This window comes from Nyctereutes procyonoides, unplaced genomic scaffold (genome assembly GCF_905146905.1).
Source record: "Nyctereutes procyonoides isolate TBG_1078 unplaced genomic scaffold, NYPRO_anot_genome, whole genome shotgun sequence".
In the NCBI taxonomy this organism is placed as follows: Eukaryota; Metazoa; Chordata; class Mammalia; order Carnivora; family Canidae; genus Nyctereutes; species Nyctereutes procyonoides.
In genome coordinates this window covers 9,678,632-9,689,630 of record NW_026575041.1, presented here as the reverse complement: position 1 = coordinate 9,689,630, position 10,999 = coordinate 9,678,632, and the positions used below count along the sequence as shown (strand labels likewise).

Below are 10,999 nucleotides of genomic sequence, written 5' to 3'. Positions count from 1 at the left end.
AAACATTCCTGCAGTCCCTTGATCATTTGGAAAATGATCCTAAACTTACATTTCTTCCAGATTTTAGACATGTTTTGAATAAAGCACAGTACCTGCACTCTGTACTTGGACCCCCTTTCAATACAAAGAAGAAAAGAATAAACATGTGAATGGATTCTGTGTGCTTATTATTCTGATATACTTATGTTTTCTCGTTTTATTTCTCAATAACAATGTGAAGGGGAAAAAAGTGCTAAGATGCACTGAAAAATTGCTATTTGCTAGACTATTTGCTAAGGCAAATACCCTATTTAATTATTTCAGTAATTCCAATGGGTAGTCATATTCCAATTTTACACATGAAAAAACTGAGTCTCAGAAACTTAGTGATACACCAGGTTCCCCAGGTTGAGAGTAAAAATCTCAGGATCAAAACTTGGGTATTTTGATGCAGTCTTAGGCTTCTTTCATATTGTAGCTGCCAGGCTGGCAAAGGTTGCTTCAGAATGAGTGCATGCATAGGCCCCTTTTGGAAACTCATTAAACTATTCCAGCTGATTTCTTTCAACACTCTTCCACAGACACAGACCATGGTCAACAACAATTCTATATTGAAGTGTCAAGTGCAAGGAAAAGACTTGGAAAGAAACTGTTATCCTGACTGGAACAAGAACACACAAAGCACGTTTGTTGAAAATTATCCAGGTACTTTAGGTTGATGAGTTCTCACCAGGAGGATAACATGAAGTACTTACCAGATTATCTTTCTACCATAAAATTAAGGTTCTGATGGATAGAGAGAATCACATTTTCCATGAGTGAATACAAGTTAAATTATGTCTCTGGGACGTCATCTACCATGTATCCATAATATGAAAAGTGCATGCATGACATCTCCATTAATAAAAGTAATTCTGGCTGCACAAACAGAAAACCTTTAAATTGTTAGTGGCTTAAGACAACCTAAGGTTTTCACTCAACACAGTCTGATGCATCATTCCTAGTCAGGTAGTACTCAGGCCACTCTGTTGTCAATACTAGGAGCCTTCTCTGTTCATCCAGGAGATAGGGAGAAACTCTAACAAATTCAAACTTACTCCTTAACTCCTTTTGCCAGAGTGATATGTTCACTTCAACTCATATCTTACTGGCTAGAACTGATCACAAGACTGCCTAGACATACGAGGTGGTGGGACTGTAGCCCCTGATTGAATAGCCAGTGATTATACCCTGAAGGGGAGCAAGAATTATTAAACGTGGACTAACTGCCTCTACCAAAGTTTTGACTTACTATGTTATGGGGAATATTAATGTGTAAGAATACAGAAAAATATAAAGCAGATAGTCCACTGCCAAAGTAAAGGTATAGATGGGGTGTAGGTGAGAAAGGAAAACTGTTAAAATGCAGTCATGAGGTGTGGACAGTAAATGGTGCTGGTGTTCAAGGTGGTGTTTGCAGAAGGAGGGGATAGTTGGACTTTATCTTGGAAGAAGAAAAAGCTTAAAATGAGCGGGAGGACAGAAATTGGGAGAAACAGACAATTAGGAAGCATTTACTGTGGGGGGACGGGATCAGGTGGAAGGGCAGGTAGTGAACGAATTCACCTGAAGCAGAACAAAGGAGATAGAGGTTTATGGAAGATGCTGCAAGGGAGCCAGGCAGGATAGCAAGAGAGAGACTGCCAGGAGGCAGTGGTGAAGGGCTGGAGTTAAGGGAAAGAGACCAAGTGTGGGAATGTATAGCATTTTCCTTTTTTTTTGGTACCTGTGCCCAGTTGTGCGTAGCCCATTGGTCAGCTAGCGTTCATGGGTATTTTGAGGTGGGTCACCTACCTAATGAATGAGCCTGTTTGCATTCAGCCAGTTGGTCACTGCAGGCCCTTTTACCTTACTCAGGTTTCCATCCCTGAAACCTGTTGCCTAAAACAGCCTCTACACTTAACTGTGATCAAGAAGATTGTCAAACGCTTTGCATGTAGCTTATCATTTAACCATCAAATCATCATACAAAGTTGATATTGCCAGGTCTTTTTTTTTAGAGGAAAAAAAACTAAAAACAAAACTAAGATTTAGACACTAAGCCAATATGCATAGCTAAAATGGCAGAGTGTAGTGGAAAACACGCTCCTGTGTGTACCCTACTCTCCATATTCTACTATAACACTGTTTCACTTTCTAATACCAGATTTCTGGACTTTCCATACATCAGGCAATTCTGCAGCACCAGCTGGGTGTCCTGCAGATAATGTCAGATCCCACAGGTTAAGGGCTCAGTCCTACAAGGCTATCGCCTTACTCAACTTCAGATGCTAATCACAAGCCCAGATTGTCACCTGTGCTTGTGACCAAGCGGCTATAGATCCGAGGTTCCGACCATTCAATTAATTTGCTATTGGCTCATAGAATTCAGGAAAACATTTTACTGTCTAGATAACCAGGTTATTATAAAAGAGTAAAACTCAAGAACAGCTAGTTGGAAGATATATATAGGATAAGGTGTGTGGGTAGGAACATGGAGCTTCCATGTCCTCTTTGGAAATGCTAGCCTCCCAGCATCTCCAGGTGTTTACCCACCAGGGAGCTTTTGAACCCATCCTTTTATGTTTTTATGGAGGCTTCTTATAGAGCCAATGATTGAATCATTGGCTATTAGTAATTGAACTCAATTTTCAGCTCCTCTCCCTTCCCCAGTGTTAGGGCGCAGGGCTGAAAATTCTAACCCTCAAATCACAGGCTGGTTCCCCTGGCAACCAGCCTACATCCTTAGGTGCTTTCCAAAAGTCATCTCATTAACATCAATTTAAATGTGATTGTGAAAGGGTTTGTTCTGAATACCAAAAGACAGTATAGGTCTTATTACTTACGAAATTCCAAAGGTTTTAGAACTCTGTGGTACAAACAGGGCAAGGCCACATATAGGTTTCTTTTTATAATTCACAATATCTCACAGGGCTATCTCTCAAGCCAAATTCTATGCAACTCAAGATCTTATATACCAAGAACAGGGATAAATTGAAATCTCTTGAAAGACTGTTCCAGACGCAATTGCACTTGATTAACTTTTCACTCCAGTTTCCTACATACAAACTTCATACAAGAATCATACAAACTTCAGCTATGATGGGAAGCAATTAGGGAGGGGGACTCAGAGGAAGATCTGTTGGGTAATACACTACACCATAAGTAAATTCTCTCTGATAACGATTTAAAATACAGATCCTTGTGGAGAGGGCTGACGTTGAAAGCACTAGGAAGAGGGAAAGTCCTAGCAGATATTTAGTTGCTACTGTACACCAGAAACTTGTGCTGGCACTTACTATACCATATTCCATTGAACCTTCATGAAACCCTCTATTAATGCTGTTAATATCCTCTCTTTTACATATGTAATGAAACAGAGACATAGAGGTTATACAACTCCTGATACACAGAGAGAGTCTGAGCCTGAATTTGAATTCACATTGTCTGACTTAAACTTTCAGGTATAATATGATGCTGTAGTGTAAAGGGAAGATAGAGATACACAAAAGGAGAGTCTGTCTTTGGAAACTTCAATGAACAGAGAGAACGTGGAAATAGAGAATGAAAAGAGAGGACATACTATGCTTTGCTTGTTTTGTTTTACTTTTTTTTTTTTACTTTTCAGTTTAATGGAAGGACATAGAGGGCAAAGATAATATTTGCGAAGGAAAAATAGAAATATTATGGCTAAAGTATTCAAACTTTAAACATATTTTTTCAGGCTAAGATTCGAAAGAGATTCCTAACTAAAATATTCTATAAGCATAAATGCAAAGGCAGGTTAAGTACTTTGGTTAAAATACAACAATAATGAGCAAATCAGAAAAAATTCATGGGGTAAGGAATGTGAAGTCCTGGATTAAAGCAGTCAATGTGAAAAATAGTTCTGGATTCAGATGACCAAGAGTATGTTGCAAACTTAAAAAGTACCTGGAAATCTGACTGCATTAGAAGAATCATAGGGTCCAAATGATAAGAATTGTCATCTTTTTGAGGCAGAAGCCTTGCCTCTCTTAATTACCACTGTATTTAGCAAGACACAGAACCCTTTCTGGAAGATAGTTTAAGTGCTCAAAAAATATTTGTTAAATGAATGGATAAATGAATGAATATTAAAACTGATCACATGATTTGTACAACTCATAGAATTCTCTTTTCACATTTAAGGGTCTAAGACAAGAGAGACTGATTAAATTATGTTACAAATATTTGTTGGGCCTCATGATATCTCAAGTACTCTGGTAGATAAATGAAGATAAAATGATGCCAAGACAGGGTCTGTTTCTCATGGATCCAGTATACTATGGAAACACAGATGGAAGTATTTCCAAATTCTCCTGTATTAGAAAGAGGTGAAGAGAACTCTTTGAGTTATAGAAAAGTAAACTTTAGGATATATGCATAAAGTAAATATCTGGAGCTATTTGCAGGGATGCCATGTGGGGAGAAACATTTAATCACTGTGTGTAGCTCCAAAAACCATAACTAGGTGTAATGTATAAAAGTTACAGGAAGGCAACATTCTGCCTAATATTAATGAGAAACTTGTTAAACCATTTTTCTTCTCCAAAATAGAAGTTTCTGACTCCTGAAGTGATGAGTTCCTTTTCCCAAATGAATTTGAGAAAGTTAATTATCATTATTGTTTTTTTATATAAATTTATTTTTTATTGGTGTTCAATTTGCCAACAAATAGAATAACACCCAGTGCTCATCCCATCAAGTGCCCCCCCTCAGTGCCTGTCCCTCACTCACCCCCATCCCCCGCCCACCTCCCCTTCCACCCCCCCTAGTTCATTTCCCAGTTTGGAGTCTCTCATGTTCTGCCTCCCTTTCTGATATTTCCCACTCATTTTTTCTCCTTTCCCCTTTATTCCCTTTCACTATTATTTATATTCCCCAAATGAATGAAACCATATAATGTTTGTCCTTCTCTGATTGACTTACTTCACTCAGCATAAGACCCTCCAGTTCCATCCACGTCGAAGCAAATGGTGGGTATTTGTCGTTTCTAATGGCTGAGTAATATTCCATTGTATACATAAACCACATCGAGAAAGATAATTATTATTAATAACAACTACATAGTTATAAAGTTAATTTTTTAGGATTTTGTGCCCTTATTTGAATATTTGCCAAAATTTCTAGTAATTGTAGTAAGAGACACGGATGTGCAGAAAGATGGTTGATGGTAGAACAGACAGAAACTTGTCATTTAGATCCATGGAAGAGAGAGAAATTTACCTAGTTTGCACCTTCACGCTTGACTATTTGCTCAAATTTGGAATAAGAGTACTGTACTGATGTTGTATTAAATCAGTCGGGTTAGAGATTGTTTCTCAATTCTTATAGCTCCTTAAAAGGAGTGCACTGGCATAGATTATTTGGGTCAAGCAAAGGTATCTTTAGCATTCCCTTCCATTGCAGAGGGATTTAGGAAATCCTCCATGAATTTCACCTCGGGGGTGAAATTGAGTTAAATATGTCACCAAAGGTTATCTAAAACTTTTCTCTCGTATCATACAGGTTTTCTCTGCCTCTAGATAGGATCACCAATTTTTTCAAATAAAAATACAGAATGCCCAATTAAATTGGAATGTAAATTTTAGGATAGCTTTTTGCTGAATGGTTATGCTTTGTTTATCTGACATTCAAGTTTGACTGTCTTAGATACGTTATATTATATCACACATTTTGTATTAATTTGGCAACCTTACCCTAGAGCAATATCTCATAATGGGACAGGTATCAGCAATAATTCCTGTTAACTTGAAAAGATGAAAATGTATTAATGTGGCAGCCCGCCTGGCGCTGGACGCCGGCCTGGGGGACACCGATGGCCGGAGCCGCCTCTTGCCCTGCAGGGCCCCGACGGGCAGGCGCGCTGCTCGGGACCCTCCACCGGGACCGTGTCCCTGTCAGCTGTGTCGCTCGGTGTTGGGGACCGCGCGGGCCGCGGGCCGCAGAGAGCCGCTCGAGGTCAGTCTGGCCATCCTGGGGGCTGCGGGGCGGGCAAATCCTCTCTCACCATGAAGCTTCTGACCAGGAGGTTTATCAGCGAATATGACCCCAACTTGGAGGACACCTACAGCTCCGAGGAGACAGTGGACCACCAGCCTGTCCACCCGAGGGTCATGGATGCTGCAGACCCGGACACCCCCAGGAACTGTGCGGCTGCCTGAACCGGGCCCAGGCCTTCCAGGTGGTGTACAGCATGGACAGCCGCCAGCGTTTCGAGGACAGCAGCAACTACCTGCACCTGCTTGCTTTGCATGCCAAGGAGACACAGCGCAGCTCCCCTGTCCTGCTGCTGGGCAACCAGTACAGGCAGGTCACCAAGGCCGAGGGCACGGCCTTGGCGGGCAAGTTCGGGGGCCTGTTTTTCGAGGTCTCCGCCTGTCTGGACTTTGAGCACGTGCAGCATGTCTTCCACAAGGTGGTGCGGGAGGCATGGCAGGAGCTGGAGAATTCTCTGCCCCGGACCCCCTTCATCTGCGAGAAGAGGGCCCTGCCGCACCAGGCTCCACTCACCACCCGCATGGTCTGGCCAGCTGTAGCTTCAACATCCACCATCAGTCTGAAGGAAATGCCTGCCCTGGCCCAGGCCAAGCTGGTCACGGTGAAGTCATCCCGGGCCCAGAGCAAGTGCAAGGCACCCACCCTGACTCTGTTGAAGGGCTTCAAGATCTTCTGAGGGCGCCCCCTAAGTCTGAGGATCCCAGACTCAGCAGCTGGGTGGGGCTGCAGGACAGGGGCTGGCCTCTCCCAGTGGCCTTCCCTCGAACAGAACGATAGCCCTTGCCCTCTGGTGGGCAGCTGACCCCTTTCTGGCACCAAACCCAGTTCACAGTGTGAGCCAGAAGGACAGGCAGGAATGCTGCTCTTGCTCACACCAGGCCTTGGTTTCCATGGTAACCACCACATTCCCTGACCCTGAAGGGAAATAGCTACTGAGACAACCCAGAGACCTTGGGTCAGCCTGAAGTGGAAGGAAATTGTGGTGTCCGTCATGGTGCCATCACTCTCTCCCTGCTCTAGTGACAGCCAGGCCAGATGTGGCCTCTAGTGGACAGCTCTGCATGGTCCAGCTCTAGAAAGGGTAGGCCGGGAGTGGTCTGCAGGAGGCACACCCTGAGGTCCTAGCACCACCTGGTGAACAGGAAGGGAGTGGCTATGGGTCTTGGGGAGGGCTTGAGCCTGGCCCTCCTGTTGTCCTCTGACTTCCCAGAAGCCCCAGGCAATAAATCCCACAGTTTATCCAAGTCAAATCTGGCTTAAATAATCCTATGGGACAGGCTGTGAGAAGTAAAATTCCCAGAAGGGCTATTTCATGTGCTTTGGCTTTCAATGAGGATTGGGGGCTCCGGGTCGTCCAGAGTAGGGAGCCTCCAGTGTTTTTGTTTCACCAGGAGACAGGGCCCCCTTATTTTCCCATCTTAAATTACAGACGCTCTCTACAGAGCCTCAGATCCAGCCTCCTGAAGTTTAATGATCAAAACTGCAGAACAAAATCATTCTCTCCAGTGACCATCACCCAGGACTCCAGGGAACCTGCAATTGGCAGTATCAAGCATCCAGTGGGTACTGTTAGCCTGACCCAGGCTCGTAGGTAGAACCACAGTATGCCAGCCGGGAGTCTGGTCTAGCAGGACCAGAAACAATGGCTCTGAGTGTTCTAAGTTCACTTTTGAAAGATAGAACCTAAGACATTTTGAGTTCATAAAGCAATTTTTCACATAAATTATTTGGGGTCGCCCCCACCAATGGGATTCCATTGTTAGCACAGGGAGTTTCATTGTTCATAGTTTTCTAACGCTGTTTACCTCGGGGCCCCTGGCCCAAAGGAAGTCTCTTAGGATCGTCAGCAGATAAGCAGGTAAAGGAGAGGGCTCCGGTAGGAGGAAGGAGTGGAAGGGGATTCTGAGCCCAGAACCCTGCTCTTGGCAATCCTAGGACGTGGAGTTAAGAACAAGAGCTCTCCCCCAGCCTTCAGCCACATTCTGTAGATGGAGAAGCTGAGGTCAGAGTGGGGCTGTGAACCCCTTAAGACCGCATGAGGAGTCCTAGCCGGGCTTCCTGATCCACAGGCTGGCTCTGGATTTCGTGCTTTTGCTCTAAGCCGCTTGTGTTGGACCACTGCCATTTGAACAAACTATGCAATTCCAAATGCCCGCTTCCAGAAGCATTTTAATAAAAAGTGGTTCCCCCCCCCAAAAAAAGAAAATGTATTAATGTGAATATAGATACTTACTATATATAAGAATTGTTCTAGGTGTCACAATTTTTTTAAGTGAATTTAAAACTGTCCTTTTTCCCTTATGGATATCATAAGCTAAGCAGTAGGTGACAAAAATGTAAACAAACAAACAAACAAAAAACACATAGGATTATAGGTGCTATGAGAGAGGTCTGAATGGAGTACGGTGGAGGTAATCAAGGAGAGAGTGTAAGATCTGACCTGGCTGGAGGTGAGAAGGGTTCAAGAAATGTTTTATAACAGAGACAGAGTTTAAGTTAAATCTTGACAGGTAAAGTCATCTTCACTAGGAAGACAAGTTCTACTGTAATGATTATTGGATATGATTGATCAACACCTATCAACACTTATCTACCTACAAGTGTAGAAAGTGTAGAAAGTGTAGCAGTAAAAAGCTTAATATTGAAAGTACTCTTCATTTTTTATTGTACAATATGTATGCTTTTAAACCTATGTTGTTTCTAATTAAATGCTTAGGACTCCCAAGCAGAATCCAGAGAGTGTCTTTAGAATGAAAAGCTGTACTTTAGTGATTGAGTCAGTAATATATTAATTATCATTTTGAACTAGTTTGCTGTTGTCTATTTATTGGCCTTCTCATAAAGTATTTCATTTAAATTTATTGGGATGGATTCTCCTTGTAGCATGTAACAAGCTATTAAAAACAGTGCCAGTGAATAAAACAATTACCCAAAATCATGGCTACCAGCTGAGCCAGAAGCTTGATGGGTTAGTTGTCTGGAAAGCAGTGGCTATGACAAGATGGCTTTATTTAAACCTCTTACAGCCCTGTGCAGAGGCACAAAGAAAACTCATTTGCATATTGTCAGCTTTGTATTAAAAAACAGACTGGGGATGAATTTAAAAGAAAGATAATGTCAAAAGATTTTACAAAGGGACTTGAGGAAAGGTGGAAAAAGAGAAATCAACAATTGAAGAAAAGTGGAAAAAGAGAATCTGCTACATTTTTATATATAATCTCATTTAACCCAAATATAGCACTATAAGTGAAATGTCATTGTATATATTTTATATTTAATACTTGATGTGATAGGTTCTGAGATATTAATCAACTAGAAAAAGAATACATAGCTAAGCAGAAGAACTGAGATGTAAACCAGACTTATCTAACACTAAAGTCCAAACATCTATATTCTACCAAGTTGTAGGTACTCATATTTAAATGATATCATTATTACTATCATTAATATCATCATTGTTACATAGTGATTTGAATTATAGGAAAACAAAACAGACTGCTCCAAAAAAGTGACAAGATGAAGTGTTTTGCCCCTAAAATTTCTTTTTGTAAAAAGCTTTTTATTATGATTTATTTGAGAGAGAGGGTAAGGGAACAAGTAAGGGGGAGGGGGAAAAGGAGTGGGAGAAGCAGACTCCTCACTGAGCAGGGAGCCCAACTCAGGCTCAATCCCAGAACCTAAAGATCATGACCTAAGCCAAAGGCAGCCACTTAACTGACTGAGCCACACAGGTGCCCCTTTTTTGCCCCTAAAATTTCTAAAGAAGGGCCAGATGACCATAGATAAAAAAGGAGATTTCTGTATAGAGAGGAAGTTCAGACTAAAAAATCCTTCCCACTTTTTCTAATTCTTCTTTCTCCATCATATTGCATGTGGTTTACTCTCTATCCATTTGGGATTACTTCCTGATATTTAAAAATATCACTTTCAAGAATCTTTATCCATTCTGGTATTGTTTCTTCTTCAAATGCTTTCTTAGTTTATGAACTACTTTTGCCTTGAGACTGAACTACTTGTTTTTGACTCCTCTTGCTTACACCTCCCTACCCAGCTAGATTTAGGGCATTCACTCTCTCTCTCTCTCTCTCTTTTAAATTTCCACTGTATTTTAAACATATTTTTATTATTGTTTTACTCTTACTTATTAGAGATAACATATGTGTTTCCAAATCTACATTATAAGCACTGAGCTTATATTATAAGCTCATTGGGGATCAAGAGGAAGTTATTAAAAATTATCAGAGACAAAATAGAAAACTTAACAGCCTTCTCTGGGGTTGGGAGTGGGGGAATCTATAAAGCCAAATTTGCTTCTCAAATGGATAGAGAGTAAGCCACATGCAGTATGATGGAGAAAGAAAGAATTAGAAAAAGTGGGAAGGATTTTTTAGTCTAAACTTGCTCTCTATACAGAAATCTGCCAAAATTGCTTTGTAGATTCCAAAACATAAACACTGCTATCCCATCAAGCCAGTGTCACCATTCACTTTTCTAGACTATATTTCTAACTCTGTCTAGTCATATTCCTTAAACTATGCCTTCTTTATTCCTATATATGGAAGTTTGCTTATATTCTGTGACTTCTCAGAATAATCTACCTCAGAGATGTCAAGTAAGTTGCCTACACAATATTAAAATGGTTGAAGGTAGCTGCCTGGGTGTTAGTACAATAAGAAGGGTGACTCTATATGTGTCAAAGAACACCATGAGGACTCAAAAAGTATCTACATGAGTAAAGACGGGGGCAACATCTGTGCCTATGCTGGTGATCTTAATGCTGTACCTTGCATTTTCCGCATTCAAAGATCCCCTCCTAAAACTTTCATTTGACTAGAAAAGACCACATTAAAACCACTACTAAAAATGCAAAGAAAAAGAAAAAAAATCAAAATATATCATGAAAGAAAATCAGCATAATATGAAAGAAAGACAAGAAAGGTTCAGAGAAAATCTCCAGAAACGACGACAAAACAAGTAATAA

General features: G+C 41.1%; 1 pseudogene; it reads left to right on the top strand.

Moving 5' to 3' along the window:
* The first annotated feature begins 1,407 nt into the window (after positions 1–1,407).
* On the top strand, positions 1,408–6,694 carry LOC129506592 (ras-like protein family member 12; annotated as a pseudogene).
* The last annotated feature ends 4,305 nt before the right edge of the window (positions 6,695–10,999 follow it).